Source organism: Prionailurus bengalensis, chromosome F2, assembly GCF_016509475.1.
Source record: "Prionailurus bengalensis isolate Pbe53 chromosome F2, Fcat_Pben_1.1_paternal_pri, whole genome shotgun sequence".
In the NCBI taxonomy this organism is placed as follows: domain Eukaryota; kingdom Metazoa; phylum Chordata; class Mammalia; order Carnivora; family Felidae; genus Prionailurus; species Prionailurus bengalensis.
Genome location: NC_057353.1, coordinates 28,216,006 through 28,240,140, shown reverse-complemented (window position 1 = coordinate 28,240,140; position 24,135 = coordinate 28,216,006). Strand labels below are relative to the sequence as shown.

At 38.1% G+C, this 24,135-nt stretch overlaps 1 long non-coding RNA gene across 1 annotated transcript; it reads right to left on the bottom strand.

The window, feature by feature from the left end:
- Nucleotides 1–20,741: 20,741 nt before the first annotated feature.
- On the bottom strand, nt 20,742–23,503 carry LOC122496070. The gene is made up of 2 exons (XR_006300669.1): nt 23,278–23,503; nt 20,742–22,032 (listed from the first exon to the last, which is right to left on the bottom strand). It is a non-coding gene; the product is annotated as an uncharacterized LOC122496070 (long non-coding RNA).
- Between the last annotated feature and the right edge of the window lie 632 nt (nt 23,504–24,135).

The window sequence follows — 24,135 nt, the reverse complement described above, 5'->3', positions numbered from 1 at the left end:
CCTCCCAGAGGGTCAGTGTCCGCACTACCCAGACTCTTTCCTCCTTAGCGTGTTTGTTAATAAAGTACTTTTTATGCCTTAGAAAGACATGTGTCAACCAGGAGCAGAGAGATAAAATCCTACCATCTTTCAGAAGACTGTTGTCTTAGTGAAGTTTCTGGAAATCCAACGCTCAGGAACACATTGCGATATCTTCTTCAAGTTGGAAGGCAAGTTGCTGCTGTCTCCTGCACCATCTATAAAGAAAAGAAAAAGGCATATTTGATAGGCCTCTTTCTAAGTTAAAATTTTAGATTTATAGAAGACATGAGCAGATAGTACAGAAAATTCCCAGATACTCCTTGACACTCCACCCTCCATATCTAATGTTCTTTAATTGGGATTTGTTTGATGTTTTCTTCGTGATTAGACTGGGGTTATGGGTTTTGGGGTGGAAGACCACTGAGGCAAAATGCCATTCTCATCACATCACATCAGGGGTATACACCACCAACATGACTCATCACTGTTAATGTTAACCTTGATCGCAGGCTGAGGTGGTGTCAGATTTCTCCACTGGAAAGTTCCTCCTTCTCGCCTTTGTTTCCCACACTGTCCACAGCCCACACTTAATGAGTAGGGAGTTATGCTACCTCTCTTTGAGGTTGAAATATCTACATAAATTATTCGGAATTCTTTTGCCTAAGAGTTTGTTAATTCTCCCCCATTCATTTTTAAATTTGTTTATTAATTACACTATGGGCTGACTGATCTTATCTTATATTTGGGGTTATATTAGGTTATAGTCCAATTCTATTTTATTTATTTTGATGCTCAGATTGTTGCAGCTTTGGCCACTGGAAGTTGTTTCTCTGGTTCCGGAGTTCCCTTGGCATGCTATGTCATGTCATTGTGGGGTGGTTTTTGTTTTTTGTTTTTATTTTTTTAGTATGTCCTTACATTCTGGCATTGCAAGATGCTCCAGATTCGTTTTGTGTTTAATTTTACTTAAAGAAGTATGTTTGACAATGTGCCTGCCCAACATCTATTAATATTTCAGTTAAAAAAGCATTTGCTACACGCTGGGTGTAATATCATCTATTTTTGTCAAATAAGCAGGTAACAATCATCCTCTTGGTTATCACTTATATGCGTCTGCTCCTTTGCTTTTTACAAAGCTTCTCCATTCCCATGTATATTAGCTCATTTTTTAATGTCACAAACATTTTCTGTGACATGTATGGCAGGAGTTATGATTTCTGGTTCATGGATAATGAATCTTATCTTGACTTTTAACAGTTTTTTTTTTTAACGGAGAAATTAAACTCTAGTTTGTTGTCACGAGTACAGCCTCTGCGAAATAGATGCAGTCATTTGTTCAGATTCTTTCTTAAGCAATTCTACAGGGTTTTCCTGATTATGGCAACACGTGACCACAATGGATTTATGTTTTGTTCTTTTACAGACTGATTTTTCACTCCCTTTCCCATTTCAAGTCATGAAAATAATAGACAATTTCAGTTACATAAAGTCTTGGCATATTTCAACTCACTCCAGAATGTAATAATGTAAATTGAGGAAAACTCTACGGAATATATTGCAAGTGCTCCACATCCCTTCTTAAGCATAATATTTTCCAGGAAGTGAAATAAAATCCCCATATCACACTATGTAAAATATTTGATGTAAATTAAGAACGTTAATAAAATTGTGAGTTACGGCATCAAACATGCTTTGACACAACTGCATGGAGACTTTAAAGACTTTAGTAGAGTCCTGGTCTTACAAAACATTGCTTTATGGTGAACTAATGATGTTGCAATGATCTCCTGTCAAATGTCTTATGTGGTAAGGTGTAAACTAAGCTTGTTTTAATTTTATTATCTTTTTTTTTGGGGGGGGGGATATAGACCCCATTGCTTAATGCATAGCTCATATATTTTTATAGGATTATGTTTGACGGGCTTTGAAATTATAGATCACGATCTTTCCTTTAATTAGAGAGAAAGCCTCCATTTATCTCCGCGATACTCAAGTATTTGCTTGTGAACATCAAGGGAGAGCACTGAAGAGTGAGTTTTGCTACAGTGACCTGCAAAATTAATAGCTTCAGAGAATCTTTCGGGAATACTCTGGGAAGAGTGCACAGCTCCACTCCATCGGCCTCAGCTGAGCTGAGCTGTCCCACTGAGCTGTGGATAACAGATGACCACATTTAGACATTTTAACTGAACTGCTTTTGGCTTTCTTCAGGTTTTGTGAGGAAACGGCCTTAACAATTCTCAGAAGTAAAAACTATGTTGTCAAGATGTTGTCAAAATGCTGGAATTGAGTTTTAGCCCCCAGTGGAAATACGTTTAAACTACATTTAAGGTTGGTTGTTTTATCACCAACCTTAGGTTCTTTTGGAGTCTGTTGTGTTTTGGAGACCCCATTCATTTTCCCGTTCATTAGTGACCTGATCTGAGGGGAATGGCACCTGTATGAAACTCCACTGCTCCATTCCCGCTGCCCATTGTGATGGCAGGGAGCTGTGCGAGGTGATTCTTCACAGCCACATGAGTTTTGGAACAAAGCTGACACTTTATGCTGCAAACAATATTCTACTGGATCCACGACACGTTTGTATGGCATGTAGGAGCTGACAAACCTGGGGCGGACAGTTATCCTATAGCTTGTCACCTGTCAATAAATTGCCCAGGTCACCGTGTTGATCAACGTGGACTACAAATCCTACCCTGTTTTTCACCTATCACATTCATGGTTTGTCCAAGAAATTATCTGACATTTTCCCAGGTTCTTATGTACATCTTACAATTGTTAAGTAATACTTGGCAACGGCATTTAAGGTCAGGAGTTTCAGGGGATTAATCAGTTTGTGAAGGTAGCATCTAATCTATTTAAGGGTTTTAATTCATCGGAATTTATTGATCTCCAACTATGTATGATATACTTTGCATGAGGGGGAAGATATGAATAGTTTCTGTTTTTAAGGGGCCCAGAGCCTTGTCATAAAAAATTATTAAGTAATAAGTCAAAGGAGATTAATGGTATAATAATAACCAAAGTATATTTATCAAGAGAGTATTTCCAACTGGGAGTCAAACTGGATTCATGGAGGAGAGAAAGTGCTATTTATATGGTGCCAAATTTACATAGTTCTCATAAAAATGGTATGATACTGGTATGATCCCCATTTTAACGAGAAAGAAAATAAGGCTCAGGGAAGCCAGGTACTTGCCTAACGTCATAGAAGGATAATATCATAGTGGGGGTCATCTTTGACTCTCAAACCTCTCCTTTTTTTTCAATTAACCATTATCAAGCTCCAAAAGTAGAGGTGCCAAACCAATCTATAAGATTGTTAGTATTATATCCTGGTTTACATATGAGAAAATGGTGGCTCAGAATGTATAAGTGGCCTGGTTTGTATTAAATAGACAACAAGTGGTGGATCCCGGATTTGTACTTAGGTCTTTTTTTTAATATTTTTTTTATTATTATGGATACTTTTTTCCTTTTTAAAAATTGTACTATGGACATTTAACGTGAGATATACCCTCTTAACAAACATTTGAAGGGCACAATACAGTATTGTTAAGTATAGGCACAGTGTTGTACAGATCTCTAGAACTAATTCATCTTGCATAGATGAAATTTATACCTATTGAGTGAGGTAATTCCTGATTCCCACCTCCTCTTTTCCCTCATAATCCCCAATCCCCAATTTGAATGGTGATAGTCCAATTATTTTATTACATCCTTATATGCTACCTGGAATACTTCTGTAGAAAGAATTTTTTTTTCTCATCAACGTTTTGAATACCTGAGGTACAGTTTTTACTGGAAACATAAGTTATCTGTAAAATTCCCTTTATTTACTAGTGTTTATAAAATTTTTTTTTTCAACGTTTATTTATTTTTGGGACAGAGAGAGACAGAGCATGAACGGGGGAGGGGCAGAGAGAGAGGGAGACACAGAATTGGAAACAGGCTCCAGGCTCCGAGCCATCAGCCCAGAGCCCGACGCGGGGCTCGAACTCACGGACCGCGAGATCGTGACCTGGCTGAAGTCGGTCGCTTAACCGACTGCGCCACCCAGGCGCCCCTATTTACTAGTGTTTAGAATAATGAGCTGGTTTTCCCAGCATCCTCCAAAGGTGATCACTTTTTTTTTCAATTTTTTTATGTAAGTAAAATCATGCAGTATTTGTCCTTCTGTGACTGGTTTATTTCACTTAGCATAATGTCCTCCAGGTTCATTTATATTGTTGCATATAGTAGGATGTCTTTTTTTTTTAAAGTTGAATAATGTTCCATTGTATGTATATACCACATTTTATGTATCCATTCATCTACCACTGGCCATTTAGGTTATTTCCATGTTTTTGCTCTTGAATAATGCTACAATGGATGTACAGTGCACATATGTCTTTGAGATCCCGATTTCAATTCTCTTGGAAAGATACCCAGAAGTCAGATTGCTGGATATGGTAATTCCATTTTTAATTTTGGGGGGAACTTCATGATGCTTTCCATAACAGCTGCATCATATTACATTCCCACCAGTAGTGTATTGTGGACAATTTTGAACACACATTGTGGCGAGAAAAGAACGGGGCATCTGCCTGTACCCGTTATTCAGACTTAACATAGTTACACTTGTTCACAGTCATACTTGCATTCATTTGCACACCATTAGTGTCTCTGCCCCCAGAATTCTTTTGAAACAAGTTCCCAGACGTATTTCCTCCGTAAATATTTGAGTATGTGCCTCTAACAAAAAATAACTTCTGCTAAAGAGTGCAGTCATAGTGCCATGTTCATACATAAAAAAATTCTGGTAATGTCTTCACATCATCAAATATCCAGTTGGTATTTCCTCATACACAGTTTTATTTGTTTGTTTGTCTAAAGATTTTATATTACTGATTTGTTTGCACTGGTATCCAACAGGCTGCACACTGCACTCTGTTGGGAGGTCTCTTACAGATTTTTTATTTCATAGGTTACTTAACTTTTATTTTTCAAATTTTTTAGTTGAAATTGGTTTGTTGAAGAAACTGAGTACTTTGTCTTGTGAACTTTCCTACATTCTGTATATTGCTGATTGCATTCTCACTTAAAAACCAAAAGCCAAAAAACAACCCCACCCCCCAAATCTGTTTCTCCATTCCCCATAGTCTCCTGTCCTGTGGGTTAGATCAAAAGGCTTGGTCGTATTTAGGTTATATTTTTTGGCAAGACTATTTCTTAAGTGGTGCTGTGAATTGTCATCAAGAGATGTGTAATGTCCAGCTGTCTTCTGCTGTGATGTTAACTGCCATTAAGAATCATTCCCCAGCTTCAGAGTGTACTTAGGTGTTTGCAAAATAGTGACATTCCAATTATTTTATTACATCCTTACATGCTAGCTGGAATACTTCTGTAGAAGGAATTTTTTTTCTCATCAACATTTTGAATACCCTGAGGTACAGTTTTTACTGTAATAAGGTTATTTATTTATTTACTGTAAATAAAGTTTTACTTTATCTATCTACCTATTTATTTATTTATTTATTATTTATTTATTTATTTATTTTAATGGCCATTTGACCTCGATGCTGATAGTTTGGGAATATCCAGAATGATTATTGGTGTCTAATTCTGACTGAAAATGGGTAAGGTAAAAAATCATACATGTAAAAATATTTAATAGGCCAATAATATTTACTAGTATTTAGAATAATGAGCTGGTTTTCCCAGCATCCTCCAAAGGTGATCAATTTTTTTTTTCAAAGTGATCATTGCAAATTCCTGGATTTTAACATATTTGATTCATTATATCCTCTGATGTTATTACTCTTGTTGATGCTGTAAATGACTCATCTTTGAACAGTGGGAGCTGCTTCAAGATGGCTCATGAATCCTTCTGACAATATTCAGATACTGATAACTTCTTTGCTTTATGGAATAGGAAAGTATTCGGATTCATTTTATAAACTTCCTGCTCTGGAATTTTATATCTGATTTATGTTTTCTCTTATCACATGTGATAATTTCATGTAATTATAGTGTAATATCCCATTGTGTGTATGTCCAGACACCTACACAGACATATCCTCCCTTTCCTAGATAAATGGTAATACGGTGTATATGTACATATTGCTTCTACAACTTGCTGTTTTCATTTAATGGTGTATACTGAGGATCACACATGAGAAAGTAATAATTTTTTTTATAGTTGTATAGCGTTCCATTGTAAGTATATCAGAATTAATCTAATTCATCTGTTTTGATGAAAATTTAAGTTGTTTCTGGATTTTTACCATTTTAAAATTTACAATAAATGTCTATGTATGTATATCTTTTCACATTTTATTGTTTTATCTTTCATATAGATTCCTAGAGAAGAGGTAAACATACATAATAGGCAATTTTGCTAAATAGTGTCAAATTGGTCTCCATAACATTTGTAACATTTTGCATTCTTTTTAATAATGCAGATGTATTTATTTCCCCTTATGCTTTCCAACTAAGTATGTGGTCAAGCTTTTGTTTTTCTGTCAATTTGATAAATAAGATAAATATATCTGTGTGATACTAATTTGTATTTCTCTGTGAGCTAGTCTCTTAATTATGAGCCTCATGTACTTGAGAGTCCCAAACATGTGAGGACAATTTGTATTTTCTTTTTTTTTAAGTTTATTTTATTTATTTTGGGAGGGAGGGTGTGCATGCACATGCATGTGCACAAAAGAGGGAGGGATAGAAAGAGAGAATCCCGAGCAGGCTCAAAGCTGTCAGCATGCAACCCGACGTAGGGCTCGATCTCACACTTCGCGAGATCATGGCCTGAGTGAGACTGAGTCGGTTGCTTAACAGATCGAACCAACCAAGTGTCCCTGTATTTTCTTTTCTACAAACTGTTCATATCTCTAGACTGTTTTTTTAATAGCATTGTTGATCTTTTAATTTTGCTAATGAAATTGTACTTGCCATGCATTTTTAACCTTTATGTAGTCAGATTTATTAATTATTATTATTTTTATTGCTTTAAGATTTTGAGTCAGAGTTTTCTTCACTTCTGGGTTATAGAGAAATTCACGAATGTTTGTACTTGTGTAGTTTCATATTTTACACTTAAATTTCTTGGGGTTTTCTTTGGAATTTTCACTAGTTTGGGGTGTAAGAAAAAAATCCCATGTTGATTTTTTCCTATTACTGTCCAGTTATTTTTGTACCACTTATTAAAATGCCCATGTTTCCCACTTGATTCGTGATTTCACTTTCATTGAATACTACAATTAATCATGTGTACTTCTGGGTTCTTTTTGTTGTTGTTGTTGTTCTAACTGGCTAGTCATATGTCAACACCACATTGGTTTAATTATAGAGGCCTTAGGATAAGTTTATATCTGGTTGGGCTAGTAACTCCCTTTCCCCGCTACTAGTCTTCAAGTAAATCCAGGTCTTTAAACACTGAATTCAAGGTTTTTTCACTAGATTCTACTTCCTTTAGCAAGACGTCACAGAAACAGAATGTTCAGACTCTTCTAAAAAGGCAAATAGGAAAGTAAAATTGTGAATGAATTTAATGGCAAAGCAGAGTCAAATATAATTTCATTTTTAGTTCTGGTTTTAATTAAAAGAATAAGAACAACCAAGAATAATGAATCCATTTAGCCTTTTATTCCCCTTCTATAGGTCCCCCTAGAGAAGTGATGTATTATCCTAATTTAGCAATCAACATTTCCATCATATGGATCACTTAATTATCTCTGATAGAGCACAGAGAGATACTTTGTGTTTGAAATTACTTGAACACGCTTCTAATACCTGGAGGTAAAGTCCTGGATGTTTCTGCGTAAGATCCAAGATGTGGTGACATGATTGCTATACTGGAATGTATTACGGTGTGTGTGTGTGTGTGTGTGTGTGTGTGTCCACACTCTTCACTTGAATAAAGTGGGGTTTAATATTCATATTGCCAGTCTCAAAAATCCAGTGATATTTCTTAACATGGTAATGTGAGGGGAGAAAACAATAATTATAATGTGTGTAGATTCTAAAGCCTGACAGTTTTAACTGTAAAAAATTTTGCTAAGGGAACTATTTGAGCAAATTATTGGGTTTTCAGATTGAGATTTACTGTCATAGGTGATCTTGTTTTCAAAAGCTTAATTGTACTTCAGTAAAATATCTGTCTTATATAACTATTTTTGTAATAAGTGGGAGGAAGCATCCGTGTAGTTTAAAAAATTACTGATGACTAGAATACTTGATGAGAAAAAAATAACATGTCTCCTATTATTTTGGAATTTAATGTTAAAACACAGGAAGGTGTCATAATTTTGGCATTTACCAAAGTATGATCCTAAAAACTGATTATTTTTTAAAGTATATTTATTTATTTTGAGAGAGACAGAGACATCATGAGTTGGGGAGGAGCAGAGAGAGAGAGGGAAAGAGAGAATCCCAAGCAGACTCTACGCTGCCAGGGCAGAGCCCAGTGTGGGGCTCGAACTCAAGAAATTGCGAGATCATGCCCTGAACTGAAACCAAGAGTCAGGCGCTTCACTGACTGAGCCACCCAGCCGCACCCCCGCACCCCCGCCACCTCCCTTATTTTATTTTTTAAAAGTAAGCTCCATGCCCCAACTGGGGCTTGAAATCATAACCCTGAGGTCAAAGGTTGCATGCCCTACCAAGTGAGCCAGCCAGGTGCCTCTAAAAACTGATTATTAAGTGCCCTTACCACTTGCCAAGCCCTGCATAGGTCACTATGGATATATTGCAAAGTAAGCTAGGGAGACAGAAAGATACGGGTAACAAACGAGTACAATGTGGTGATGCTGTGGAAGGGCAGCATAGACGGAGGCTAACTGTGCTTGGTATACAAGGAGGATCTCAAAGTAGAGTGAATGACTCAAAACTTCTAAAGCATTTACTTTTGAAATCCCTTGCACTTGAGAGGCATTTGGTGCAGTTCTAGGGTGATTTTGATTTTATTATTTTTTTAAGTTTATTTATCTATTTTAAAAGAGAGACCGAGAGAGCAAGCAGGGAAGGGGCAGGGAGAAAGAGAATCCCGAGCAGCTTCAGAGTGGAGCCCAAGGTGAGGCTCCAACCCATGAACCGTGAGATTATGACCTGAGCTGAAACCAAGCGTTGGATGCGCAACCGAATGAGCCATCTGGGTGCCCGATGAATATTTTTTTTTAAATCGTGAGATTATTTCCTTTTCTCTTAAAGTGACACTCATATCTTTTTTTTAAACCAATTATTGTAACCCCCACAGGTGATACTTTTTCTTTCAAAAGGAACTCATCTACCTCTGCCTAATCTTCTCCCTTTCCTCTCTTTCTTATTTCAGTTAACAAAGTCACTGTTTATGACATGGTTTAAACAAGACATCTCAGCTAATCCCCCTCTGCCTCCTGTATTCAAAGGTCTTGAAATCTTGCTAATTTTCTCTGAAATGTTTGTTCGGTATGTCCTCCAGTGGCTACTGTTTTAGACTTTTATCTTCCATCTGTATTATTACAATCCATTGAACTGTTCACCCTATTTTCATTATCTTCAAAATTATCAATTCAAATTTCAGTTAGGGTCAAATCATTCCACAGCCTTAACTCTTTTGCTCCTGTTGTGGTAATGTCCTTCAAAACCTGGCGATCTCCAGCCACTTCACTATACTTCATGATGACTTCCACCCACCTTGCTACATTTCCAATCTTAGCACTATGTTCTGCTTACCCTGCATGACTTTGCTTTTCACTAAACGCGCTGTGTATATTCATGTCCTCATGACTTTTAAACATTCTCTATGCCTCAAATACCACTTTCTCATGATTCTGCCCCTTAAATTGTTCTCCTGTGGGTCAAACTGAAAGATTTTTTGTATTATTCTTCCTGACTGACCCTCCATCCTTACAATAAGTTAGAATATAAATCTTTATATACTCATAGTACTCTGTATATATACATACCACATTTGTTATACTGGATAATGACTTATAGCTTATAGATCTAGCTTCTTGTGAAGACTGAAGTCTTTGAAAAGAAAGACTATGGCACACACACACACACACACACACGCACGTGCACATTTAAATGTATAGATATATTATTGTTCCCTGGCACTTTGTACTTAGCCAAGTACTTAGCACATAGTAAGGGCTTAATTGAATGTTTTAAGATTAACCTTAATCTTGTTGGCTACAGGAAAATATGTTAAGCAAGGGCCACTTTTATTCATGATTCTACTTGGGTGAAGTTCTAATGAGAATTTAATGAAGAGACTATTCACAAAGTATAGATAAACCAGTGAGGAGTGTTCTGAACCCAAGTACTAGTAAGAGATGAAGCGAACACCACTGTGGGTCTGAAGGAACAACGGGAAGAAACAGGGTTGTTAGCAGAGTCTAGCGAGAGCTGGAGATGTGGAAGGGCCTTGGGTGATGGGTGCAGAGGAATGTGACCCTTGCTAGAACAATGGCCCCAACGCAGGGTGGCAGTGAAGGAAGATCTTCCTGACCTGTCTTCTCACTCTCAGACTTCCAGTTGATGCCTCATATTGGCTGGATCCAACCAGAAGCCAGAGGCAGGAGAGCTCCGGTGATGAAAACTGTGTGGGTCAGTCCCCAGGGATACAAAACAGAGCCAGGAGGGGCAGAGAAACGAATAGGTGGTACAATCAGAGAATAACCAGAACAAATAACTTGCTCAAACCTTAATACTAAATGGATGGGTGCCAATCAGTCTATGGAGCAACATGCTTATAGTATAGACTTTCAGAAACTAAGTTGCCTGAGAACATACACCATAATTGATATCTCTGAATATTTTCCTTATCCATACTTTGTAACAGCAGCAACAACGAAAATGACCATAGCAACAGTAAAAATTACCACTTACTATGTGCCAGATGCTGAGCTAAATATGTCACGTATTTTGTTGTTTTTTCCTCATAACACTCCCCAATTTACAAATGTGGAACTGTTGCAGAAATCAAGTAATTTGCAAGAAGTGTAACAGGTTAGTGGTGGAGGTGATTCCAAAGCCTTTTAATTTTGTACTTTAATTTTTTTTAATATTTATTTGTTTTTATTCTGAGAGACAGAAAGAGCAAAAGCAGAGAAGAGGGAGGGAAAGAGAAAAAGAAAGAGAAAGAGAAAGAGAAAGAGAAAGAGAAAGAGAAAGAGAAAGAAAGAGAGAGAGAGAGAGAACCCCAGGCAGGCTTTGCACTGACAGATGCAGGGATCAATCTCAGGAACCATGAGATCATGATCTGAGCCAAAATCAAGTCAGATGCTCAACTGACTGAGCCACCCAGATGCCCCTAAAGCCTTTAAATTTTTAACCCGTACTAGTGCAGGGAGACTCAGTATTCTGTTCCATAAAGTCATAGCCTCCTCTAAAAGAATTGTGCAAGGTGAGACTGTCCCTAGAGACAACCTGCATGAAATTGTGGTGACTAGTGTCTGTGCAAAAGAGACCTAGGAAGAAGGTTGCTATTTTTGACTTAAACACAAAGATAGGTTATTTTGCTTTCAATGAGGAAAAGAAAGACACAAATGCTAATCAAATCTGCTGAAGCATCAGGTTATCTGGGAAGGTTTTAATTAGAAAATCTTAGCGCATGTGCCTAATGAAACGATAGTCCTATAATTGAATATAGAGACCTGTTGGTAATTAAATGATAATGTAGAATAAATCTTTCTCTTAACAGGTTTAATTCTCTTTTACATTACGCATTAATGGAGTAACATCCCTAATATATTAGTGCATAGCATAGATAGGAGACTTTCCCTACTTTACTCACTGAAAGCTTAATTAGGTACCATAGAACTGTGGCCTTCCTTCCCTTCTTTTCTTACGAGCTGGAACTATATCGGTGTGTTTTGTCTTATTGATTAGGATAATCTAAGCAAAAGCAGATGAATTTGTTCTTCTTACGTCCTCAGCTCCTGTGGACACATGTTTTGTTTTCATAGAGGAAATTGGGCTTCACAGAGTCAGGACTGGTCCTTGCAGGTCTCTGCTTCATCTAGATCCCTTTGGAGGAGAGGAAGGATTGAAAGAAAGGAAAGAAGCCTACGATGGTAGGTCATTCATGCAGGCCTTGGGGAGGCTTCGTGACAACCCAAAACACCAAAAACAGAACCCACAAGTCACTGGGCTGGGCTCTGTGCCATGCCTACATCTCTGCCTTGCTTCTGATTCTGAGCAGCCTTGTTACTCAAGGTCCATAGTTAAAAAAATTTTTTATAACAAACTCCTGAGTCATTGGCACTTTCAGCTCTTGGGGGAGCTGGAAGGAACTGTTGGATTTACTGCTTAATTATTTTCCCAGGAAGTAAAAGGCATGGATCATTGCTTAGGATGGCCACTAGCCAGCCAAACAGATGTTTGGCCCAGCTTCTGAATTTTACAAGGGGACATTTTTAGACTTACGTTGTTTGTTTGCAGTCCAGTCTATGCTTTTCCACTTTGCTTCTTTTTAAAAAAAATTTTTTCTTTAACATTTATTTATTTTCAAGAGACAGAGAGAGACACAGTACGAGGGGAGAGGTGCAGAGAGAGAGGAAGACACAGAATCTGAAGCAGGCACCAGGCTCTGAGCTGTCGGCACAGAGCCTGATGACGTGGGGCTTGAACCCACCAAAAGTAAGATCATGACCTGAGCTGAAGTCGGATGCTTAACTGACTGAGCCACCCAGGGGCTCCTTTTCCCCTCAGCTTCTTATTATTTTGTTACTGGACAATATGTTTTTTTCCATGTTTTATTAAAAGAACTGATAGACACATGGGTGGCTAAATTGTTTAAGATGTTGGATTCATTAATTTAAATATCTAATTTATTTTCTTTTAAAAACAATAATTTAAAGGAAAACACACGTTTGTTTAAAGGGTATTAATTTCACTTTTTATTCTCAGTATAATGCCCCATTAATGACTTTGGTGTAAAAAGCTTTGGTGTGAAAAGCTCTGGTGAAGTTCACTACAACCGACACATTTAAAAGAAGAAGATGAATAATTCAAAGATTCTGGACCTGTGAAAGTACCATTTCTTGATCTCTGTCTCTTGTCAAATTATTTTCACTTAATATTCTTTCATAGTATTTTTTCCATTTTGGGGGGCATACATACCACACCTTATGTCTCCCTAGGTGGCTATTACTTGAATTTTGAATCAAAAATCTTTCTTTTTTAAGGATTTGTTTGCAAATCCAGAACAGGCAACGCCGGCCAGCTCATCAATCTCCTACCACTTGTCATCCTTCCTCATCCAGGCAGTGCGAGAACTTCCATCTCTGTCTTTCTCCCTCACAGAAAATGCGTGCTTCCTTTAGCACTTGTTCCCTGATCTTTTTGTAGTCTAGTCTAGTTAGATCCTCAGATAGTAAGAAGAAAACCATTTCAATGCTTAAGTCATTTTTACTTAAACTAAAACTTAGACCAATTGCTAAGTTTTCAAAACGGGCTCCTGCAGCCAACAGACTGCTTCAACTGCATTGTTATTTTAGCCATGCGGGGGACCACATTGGGAAGCAGTGGAGGAGAGGGTTATCACTATGATGGACGATTAGGAAAACAAACCACATCCTGCAGGAAGATGCTCTTAAATGTGGGACATTTTACTAAGAAGATACATTGCTACATGACTGTATCTACAATATACAGAAGCTGCTCTTAAAGGGAAAATAAATCATTTTCTTCTTAAAGTGAAAATAAATCATTTAGAACACTTTTCCTCTCCTAAGATAACAGAATTCTGGATATTTGGGAGGAAAATCTAGAAACTCCATTCCAGTTTATGAATAATTGAATAATTGAATTAGCTTGTTTTCTATCAGGATGTTTTGGTTTCATAAAGACCATAAAGATGGAAAAGCCAAATCTCTATATATCTGCACCAAAGTTAGGCAGTTCACTTTTTAAAAGAAGGTTTTGAAAAGTTGCTCTTGATTTTAGGGAAGGAGAGAACTTTTAGGGCACCTCTGTACTGAATTTCTTTTGTGCACTTTCATCTAGAATACTGAACTTACTGAAGTATTGACTTGAAATGGAGGCCATCTTAAGAGACAAATTTTGGACTTGGGCAAGTTGTTCGATTTAAACCGCTCAAAAGCGAAATGATGGCAGTATACTGCAGTTCTAGGTTGGCATATTTGGATGTTTGAGGGACAACCTTGCGGAATAGTGGAACTGTTTGGGCTTCAGAAGCCTTTTACAGGCGGCGCTTTCTGCCATGTTGACCTCAGGGCCTCAGGAACCATTGTGGGTGCTGCACCACCGGTATGGGAAAGACGATGTGCTGCTAGACTTTGCTTTTGTCCTTCTCCTCATGCAGAAGTGATGTTGCTTTCATCAAGAGTATTGCCCTTTTCAGCGAATCCTTTGTAAGTAGCAGTTGGACTATTAGCTTTTTGGGTGTTGATCCCGTAACATCTTCCCAACTCAGAAAAGAGAAACCTATGGGGTTGAAACTCAGAAACTTCTTTGGAGACCTTGAGTTAATCACGTTAACTTAAGCCTCCCTTTACAATTGGGCTTTTTAAAAATCATTTTTATTGAAGCATAATTTGTGTAAAATAAATCCGTTTAAGGTTTACAATTTGATGAGTTTTTACAATATACAAGAAATCATATACATGCATATACTCATTAAATCACGGCTCCAATTATGATGCAGAACATTTCCATCATGCCAGAAGATAGAAATCTGGACCCCTTTGCAGTCCATCTTTCCTTTTACCTTACCCCAGACAAGCACTGATCTGTTTTTGTCACTCTAGATTTGTTTGCAACTTTCTAGAACATTATATAAATGAAAAAAATATAGTATGTGTTTTTCGATGTCTAGATTCTTTCATTCAGCATAATGATTTTCAGATTTTCCCATCTCACATATATCAGTGTTTCTCTGCCTTTTTATTGCTCAGTAGTGGTCCATTGCATGAATTTACTAAATTCTGTTTACCTGTTGGTAGATGTTTGGGTTGTTTCCACTTCCCAGCTATCTTGAAAAAAGCTGCTAAGAACATTTGAGTACAAGTCTTTGTGTGGATGTGTGTTTTCTAAACAGCTATTCTCTTTTGAGAATAACCAACCAAACAGTCCAACCACCACTGTTTGAAAATTCTTGCACATTTGAATTTTGGTTTTCATTGTGGCTCTTAGGAACTTCTCTAATGACTAATGATGGCAAGCATCTTTTTATGTGTTGCTTTTATCCTTATCTCTTTTTTTTGGTAGAGTGTCAAACTCTTTTGCATATTTTTATTTTTAATTTATTTTTTTCTTTTGCAGATTTTTAAATTGGATTTTTGTTTTATTATTGTTTTGCAAGCTTTTTTTATATATTCTGGACACAGTCCTTCATGAGATATGTGTTTTGCAAATATTTTGTTCCACACTCTGACTTTTTTTTTTTTAATTTCTTGGCTATTTTTTAAAGAGTAGATGCTTTTAGTTTTGGTGAGGATCAAGATTCATCAACTTTTTTTCTTTCATGGTTTGTGCTTTTGGTTTCTTAATAAATGTTTATTTAGCCCACATTTGAAAAAATATATTACTATGGTTAATTCTGGGAGTTTTATAGTATAAGTATTAAGGTTTACATTTGAGTTGACTTTTATATATGGTATGAAGTGAAGGATGAAGTTCTCTTTTTTTCACATAGATGTCACATATTTATTGACAAGGTAATCATTTTTCCATTGAAATACCCAGCCACATTTGTCAAAAAACAACTGATATGGGTGGATCTATTTCTAGATTATCCATTCGGTTCCATCGATTGCTTATCTTTATACCAATACAATACCATCGGTGCTTGGGCCAAATCTGTTTGTTTTAGGTGACATCTGATGAGTCTGATTATGACTATGATTGCAGTACAGTAACCAGGGACTCCTTGGAAAATAAATATAGCCAGGCTTCGTAGCTAGAGCAAACCCAGTTAAATATGCCATTAATCCAGGTGTAGCCAGAGGTATTGGCTATTGCACATACCTAGACTGGCCAGTAGGAAGTCCAAGTTACTCGATCGTTATCATCATTCATGCTGAAGAGTTTAGATTAGTGTATGTGTGTCAGGTATATGCAAAGCCTGGTGCCCACTAAGAAATAGTAGTGACTTCAGTAACAATATTTTCTTGATGTGGGATCAGGGTCTGGTTTTATTAAGTTTGTGAAAAGTGTGCAAAAGAATTTTGTCTACCCTTAAGCAGAGGGGGGAGACCACAGGATACCAATAATAACAGCCCCTATGTTTTTTTGCCTTGGGTTTTCAATTTTTATCAAAGTTGAAAAATTTGTAGGGATCATTCTAAAACTAGTAGAAAGAACATCTTCTGATACGCACATCTGTGTTTACTTCTAGGGTAAAAATTTTCATTTTTCCTCTCAGTTCTATTTTCTTTTCATCATTTGGCCTGATTTAAAACTGATCTCTGTGTTGACATATCTGAGTATTTTCTCATCCATCGTGTGCATTTCTCACCTTTGTTTCTGCTTAAAGGCATATTAAATTTTTTCAATGTTTATTTTTGAGAGAGTGAGAGAGAGAGAGAGAGAGAGGAGAGAAAGCGCACACACATACACATGCATGAATGGGGGAGGGGCAGAGGGGCAGAGAGAGAGGGAGACACAGAATCTGAAGCAGGCTCCAGACTCTGGGCTCCGGGCTGTCAGCACAGAGCTGAACGCAGGGCTCAAACCCATGAACTGTGAGATCATGGCCTGAGCTGAAGTTGGGTGCTTAACCGACTGAGCCATCCGGTCACCCCTTTGTTTAAAGGTACATTAAATAATGAAACTATATCATTGAGGCATTTTGGCACATTTTAGGACAAAAATTGATTTGTTCTTGACCTCGTCTAAGTAGTCAAAATTTCTGAGGGAAGTGGTTCTAAGGAGGTAAACCGTGCTCCTTGGTTTGTTGTGATAGGGACAAGTAATGGCTAAGAATTGTGCTGAATTAATGAGACTCCTTCCCCTTCTACTCTGGCCTCCTGGGAAAGAGTACAGTAGCTGGTTAGTAGTGCACAACCGCACTGCTTAATTTACCTTTCTCAAGCAGGAAAAGCAGAAAAGATCTAATGTATTTAAAACCGCAGGGGGGTTGGGAGGAGTGAGAATGTAATTTCCCCAGCTGCAGTTTGGCCATTCCTAATCATATGAAAATTGCCAGAAAATCCTTAATGGTCACTAGTGGTTTAGAGCTCTGAATTTCACACGCCTCACAAGACTGAGCTCGTCTCAGCAGAGTGGGGACTGGGCATGTCTAAGCAGGCTTCCTGGTGATTTTAATGACAACACATGCTCTGTTTTGTTTTGAAAAGAAAATTGGTCTTGAGATTGGAAGAGTCAGCTGTAGTGGGGAATGAGAAAGCACTGACACCAAACCTGGTCGTCTTACAGATTCTTTAGGATCAACCTGTACCATGGTTTACGTGGGTAGGAAAGACCCCACCCAAACGGTGATGGCAACACCTGGCCATCATTTGGCTTGTAAGATCTGATGAGGTCACGGACCAAAGAAATTCGGTCACGAGCAAGTCTGGAGCGAGTGGAGTGACTGAGCTAGCCAATCAAAACGGGTATTTAATATGAGCTGGGCAAGTCTTGTGCAAGTTGTATATTCCAAGATATGTTTTCTGAATAGTCAAGTGATTTAAATTTTTGTAAGACCTTTTTTTTTTAGTGTTTGCTCTTGAGAGAGAAATAGAGCACTTGTGAGAGAGGGGGAGGGGCAGAGAGAAAGAGGGAGACAGGATCCGAAGCAGGCTCTGTGCTGACAGCAGAGAGCCTGATGCAGGGCTTGAACTCAGGAACCCAGGAACTGTGAGATCATAACCTGAGCTGAAGTAGGATGCCTAACTGACTGAGCCATCCAGGTACTCCAAATTTCTATAAGACCTCTTTGACAATGACGACTTTAGGCATACTTTAAAAAAGATTTTGTTGGGGTGCCTGGGCGGTTCAGTTGGTTGAATGTCCAGCTCTTGATTTCAGCTCAGGTCATGATCCCAGGGTCCAGGGATCCAGCCTTGTGTCTGGCTCCATGGTGAGTGCGTGGAGCCTGCTTAAGATTCTTTCTCTCCTTCTGCCTCTCTCCCCAACTTGCACATGCTCCTTTTCTAAAATAAATTAAAGACAAAAGATTTTGTTTTCCAAAATGATTCTTATTGACATCAGAAATTTGTCAGAAATTTTTTTTAGTATTCTAGCTCTTTCAATGTTATTATGCCTCTCCTCATGGCAGATTTCCTCTGTTCTTATTATGAATAATCCTTAACATTGAATAGTTGTGCTTTTTTTTTTTTTTTTTTTGGTAATGTGTCTTTTACATAATAATACATAATAATGTGCAGGTTAGTGTTGTCTTTTGAAACAGAAACATTAAATGTGAAATGAATATAAAAGAAAAGAACTTAAGAACAACAGTTCTAGAAGAGGTTTTTTTGAGCAATAATACAATATTTTAAATCAGAATGTCAGTTTGTTAATATTAATGGGAAATCAATTGTCAACCTGATATTTGTTTCCGTGACTCTGCAACTAGATAAGCGCATCACTAGGAGACTGGAGCTCTGGTTTCGGGCCGGGCGTGTGCCCTCACAGCTTCCTTGGCCTTCTCTTTCTCTTCTCCGTGTCACAGAAGAGCTGACTCCTCACATCAGAGGTCAGGAGGGGGAAAAAGTTAAGTTCTGTTTCCTCATCTATCTCTGCCATAGGTGGCTTCGCTGGTGGTGGCTGTCTCCTGCCTGGTTCCAGTTTCCGTGAAGTGTCCTGGCCCTCAGGCTCCAGCACCAGGCTCTCTTCCCTTTGTCTCTTTAGCCGAGCAGTGTTTGCAGCTTCCTGCTATTGTCAATCCCTCCATCTGCCTTTCCAACTCCTCCCCAGCTTCTCGGCAATTCTAACATCTGTGCAACCAGGACTCTGCATCAAATATCCTTGTGTTTTGAATGCCTTGTATCGTCTTCTGTTTTCCTGGTTGGCCCTTGAATGATGGAATAGGCAGGGAATAAGATAAAGGGCAGTTTGGTTGCACGATTCAAATATTTAACGTTATTTAGCTTTTTCTAGTAAAAACATGGGGCTTGAGCAATACTCCGCTTCAGATACATTCCGCTTAACTCAAGGGTATCTAGAAACTAAAATCTTTAAAAATCTTTCTGAAATGTCTCTTTCTTTTCTCCTGCATTAGTAAACAAGACTGAATTTTGTTTACTTCTTCTGATGCTTTAGATTCTTGTAGTGTTACTCGGGGTATCTAGTATCGAGATATTAAAATAGAATCTGCAGATAGTTGGACTAAAATATAATTCATCTTCAGTTTGCAACTTTGAGGCAGTTCTTAAAAACTATTCTTTTATCAGTCTGGTGTATGTGGTGTGTTTGCATGTGTATATGTATTTTATCATGAAAATAGATTTTAAAAGGATAACTTATATCTAGTCTTCTGATATTTACAAGTATTGAATAAAGTATGCTAAGTATTTTATCTTAAATAGACAGCAATACCAGGTCAGTAAGGTTTTTTTAAGAGCAAAATTTATTTTTGGATGGCCAAAAACTAGGTCACTGAAAAAGATGGGCTTTGGAAAATTCATTCAGTCATTCACTGCTTTTTAAATATTTAATGATTACCTGCTATGAGCTAGGCATTGGAGCCACAGTGGCAAACATGACAGATGGTGTTCATCTCAGTAAACTTAAAATCTGGTAGAGGAGACAAACATCCATAGGCAATCACATTAATGTACAAAAAGTTATAGGGATACATAGCAAGGGAACTTTACCTGGTCCAGAAGTTTAAGAAGGTAAAGAAGGGATCAGAAAAAGAAAGATAATGAAGACTAACATTGGCCAGGTTATCAGGTATGATCCAGCTACCCACTTATTCATCTAGTCATTTCAACAAACATCTGCATGGGTCTCAGGAAGGTGATAACAATGAATAAGGCTTAGCTGCCAGTAGGACTCAGAGTGTCAGTAAAACCATAAAAGGATGCTCTGATCAAGCAGGCACATCAAAAGTGGGGTAATGAGTTGGGGTTTATGTCACACCAATAAACCCTTGACTAATAGGGACTTTGTGTGCTCCCCAAACCGTTTAAACCTCATAGAGGTAGGGGCGCCTGGGTGGCTTAGTCGGTTAAGTGTCCAACTTTTGATTTTGGCTCACGGTTTGTGAGATCTAGCCTCATGTCAGGCTTTGTGCTGGCAGAGCAGAGCCTGCTTGGGATTCTCTCTCTTTCTCTCTCTCTGCTCCCCTCCCCCCAAATAAATACACATTAAAAGATAAACCTTTACTGTAGCATTTAGTACTGTTCAGTCTAAGAAACTTTCTTGAAAATGTGGTACATACACATAATGGAATATTGTTCAGCCTTAAAAAAGGAAATACGTGACAACCATATGCCGTATGCGATAACGTGGATGAACCTGGAGGACGTTATGCTAAGTAGAAGAAGCCAGTCACAGAAGGACAAAGATGGCATGATTCCATGTACACGAGGTCTCTGAAATGATGAAAACCATAGAAACAGAAGGTAGAATGGTGATTGCCAGGGCCTGGGGAAGAGGGAAATGGGAAGTTGCAGTTCAACAGGCATAAAATTTCAGTTAGGAAAGAAGAGTAAGTTCTATACTTACTCTTTGCTATACAACATTGTACCTATAGTGAACCATACTGTATTGTGTACTTAAACAATTGTTAAAAGAGTAGATCTCATTTTATATGCACCACATTTTTAAAAAGATAATTTCATTGAGACCAATTTTATTTTACTGATGAAAACATTTGAGAATCAGAAGTGTTAAAAGAGTCGTCCAAAGTCATTGAGCTTATCAGTAGCGGAGAATAAATTGTATAACAGTGTGGTTAGGAGTCAGTTTGTGAACTCAAGCATGTTCCTTAAGCTTCTGGGTTGTTATGAAGATTAAAACAGAAAATATTTAAATTATTGAACACAGTGTGGGGCACAGACAAATTAATTAATATCAGCTTTTCTAGGCCTGTGAATCACTGTCCAATCTCTAAAGACTCTGTCAATACATTTCATTTGATCCCAAAGACAATGAGGGAAGAAGGAAGGTGGGTGTGATCATTTCCATTTTTGAGAAAAAGCAACAGATATTAGTGATTTTCCCTATATTACACATCAGGGATTGAGCTTTGATGGAACCAGGGATGTGATGTTCTTTACTTGAAATCTGTCGCCTCTCCTAAGCAATCAAGCTGCTCCTTATTGTACTATAAACAGTTATAAAAATATATCTCTCTCTTACTAGACGGGATTAGACTGGTTCTCTACAGGATTGTCTCTCTTACCAAGCAGTCTGTTCTATGAAGCCAGAGACTAGGTTTTATTCATCTGGGGTGTCCTCATAATACCTAGTACGGAGGTATGGAATATAACAGGTGTTCCACAAATACTTACTGAAAGAAACTGAGAGGCAGACAGAGACAGACGTAATGGGTAATGCAAAGGAAGTTGCTCCCACAAGGTTCTGAAGCTAGCACATTTCAATTTGCTATGGCAGACAAACGGATACGAAGAAACTATAGTTCTTGGCTTTGAGGAATACCCCAAATTTTGGGCAAAATGGATTCCTTCTAGAAGGTGCTGGGCCCCTTGTGAGCATGTGAGAGTTGTTCCTTTAAGATTTTGTTTTGTTTTTGGCTTTCCTCTTGTATGGCCCTGTGTGCTCCTCACATTGACTCTGGAAATCTGGGAGGGGGAGTCCATGGCCCGGATATAAAATTTTCTCCTGTGCTCATTTACAAGCTGTTACTATATGATTCTACTTTCCTATTCCTGGACCTGTGCACTCACCCCCATTTACATGCCTCAAGAGTCTCACGTGGCTGGCACTTACAGCCCGGGGTCTGCCCCTCTGTAGGGGTGGGATGCGGATGTTGCTAAGGTCCAAGCTCCAGACTTCTTGCTTTTAAGTGATGCCTATGCTTGGGCACACGGAATGCTCTCTGGCTTTACCCACCCATGAGTGGGATCGCTAATCAAATCCAGGACTAACCAGGAGATGACTTTCCTGGAAACAGAAGAGTTTTCTTTAGTCACTAACACAAAAATCATGGGCCTCAGCAATGTTATGGTTACACAACCCCTTTTCCTTGTGCTATTACTAGCATTCAGTTATGGGAGTCACATGTTATGCTTTGATGGAGCCATTTGTGAAAAGCCAGCAAAGGTAACATCTGTACAAATATGCCACGGGGCCCTTAGCCTGAAGCTTTCAAATGATGTCTGTAGGAGATCTTACACAATGGTTAAGTTTATATTTCAATCATGGAGCTAAATTATAATGGGTAGCTAGTAAACGATGTTATGGATTTCCTCTGAAAGATGGGGAGAGAGAGAAAGTGTGCGGGTAGATGTATATGTGTGTATTTGTACATATGTGTGCACCTAGATGTTTTCATAGGAGCTAATTTGGCATTGGTATGTCTGAAAATATACTCCTTGGGCCAGCAAAGCAATTTCTAACTGGTAATTCTACTTTCCCAGTAATACAAAACTTCTAAATGAGTTGTTTTTAAATTGTCATAAAATCTAGTAACTATGAAAAATTTTACCCTTAAAAATAAAATCCAAAGATGAGTCTAGTTATTAGCAAGGTATTGCGATAAAGGAAGAGACTATTTCACGTGTCTGGAAATAGAGACTTTGCTGTGTGTTAGGGAAATAAGAGAAGTCTATTTCTTTTCCAGTGTTTCATTCCATTTGATAAACAATATCAGAATGGCCTGGTAGCAACAAAGCATTTGCATATCGACAGCGCTTGCTAACGCCGCCTTCACTTTGCTGTCATGCATTATCACATATTCGAATGACTTCTTTGAATAGACCTCTTTCTGAGAACATAATTGTAGTTTATTATATTTGTGGTAATTACTGCATTCTTCGAGAGTGTCTCACATAGTATATCCTTTGACTTGTTTAGTTTTAAGACATTCTTTTTCATGCTTCCACTTGGAAAATGACTAAACAAGGACTTTTGTTGTCCAAATGCAAAAAGGGCTTCTTCCGGTTGATAAAAATTGCTAAATCTGACACGCAAGCTGCAGCCTATAAAATGGCAGGATTTTTCCTCTTGCTCATTTTGCCTCTGTTCCTCTTTCTTGTTGTTCAGATGATACTGGTGACTTGTGAACTACTCATGATGAGGAAATTCATGGATTCTATGGAAAAATGAATCCCCAAAATTTGAGAACAAGAAACACTGTGGTGACTCCTTTCTGAAATCTCTCCAAAGTCTTTCCATTTCAATTCTTACCTCTTGTTGCAGTTTGACCTTGAATAGCTCATAATCACAGGTTATAGTGCTGATCAAGTAAGAATGCAGGATGATGTGAGGAAGCCAAAAGTTCCTTCTTCCCCTCAGTTCAGCATATGGAAACCCCTAATAATGAAAAATGAAGAATTAATAAAAGACAAGACTGTAGTAACAGTACCCAAATGTTTAGGAGTATTTTGTGTGGGGTTCCTTTTTAAAAACATCCTTGCTTTTTCAACCCCCCACCATCTTCCATGTTTGGTATCTTTCTGACTCTTGGGTAGAATTCTTGCTTAGTTCAAATTGACTCAAATAGTGGTTGTGAATCTTAGACATTCCAGCCCTCCCTATGTCTCTACCCTCCCCACCCCGTGCCTCATTGTTTTTATTCATTCCAGCTTGATTTATTTTTGCCACCCGGCTCCTGCCCCTGGTATCACTTGTCACTTATCTTTATCTGCTCATGCCTAAGCACATTTTGCTAGTGTGATCTAGTGGAAAGACTGTGAGCTTTGGGATTTGAAATACCAGTGACTAGTTACTAGCTGTGTGACCTGGGATACGTAAGCTCTTTGAGCTTCAGTTTCATTTTCATTAAATATAAAAAAAGAATATTAATACTTTCCTATTAGGATACAAGTGAAGAATTCATAACTTAACAGTATACAGTTTTTATCACAGTGGCTGGTACCCACCATAAGCTCGATGCCTATATACTTCCTTTCTCCTGACCTCCACTCCCAGAGACATGTATACTTCCTCCTGCACTGGCCATGCTTCCTCCTGCGCTGGCCAAGCTCACTGACTTTCCAGGCGCTAGAGACCTGTCTGGCCAGTTTGACTCTTTCCCTTTCCCAG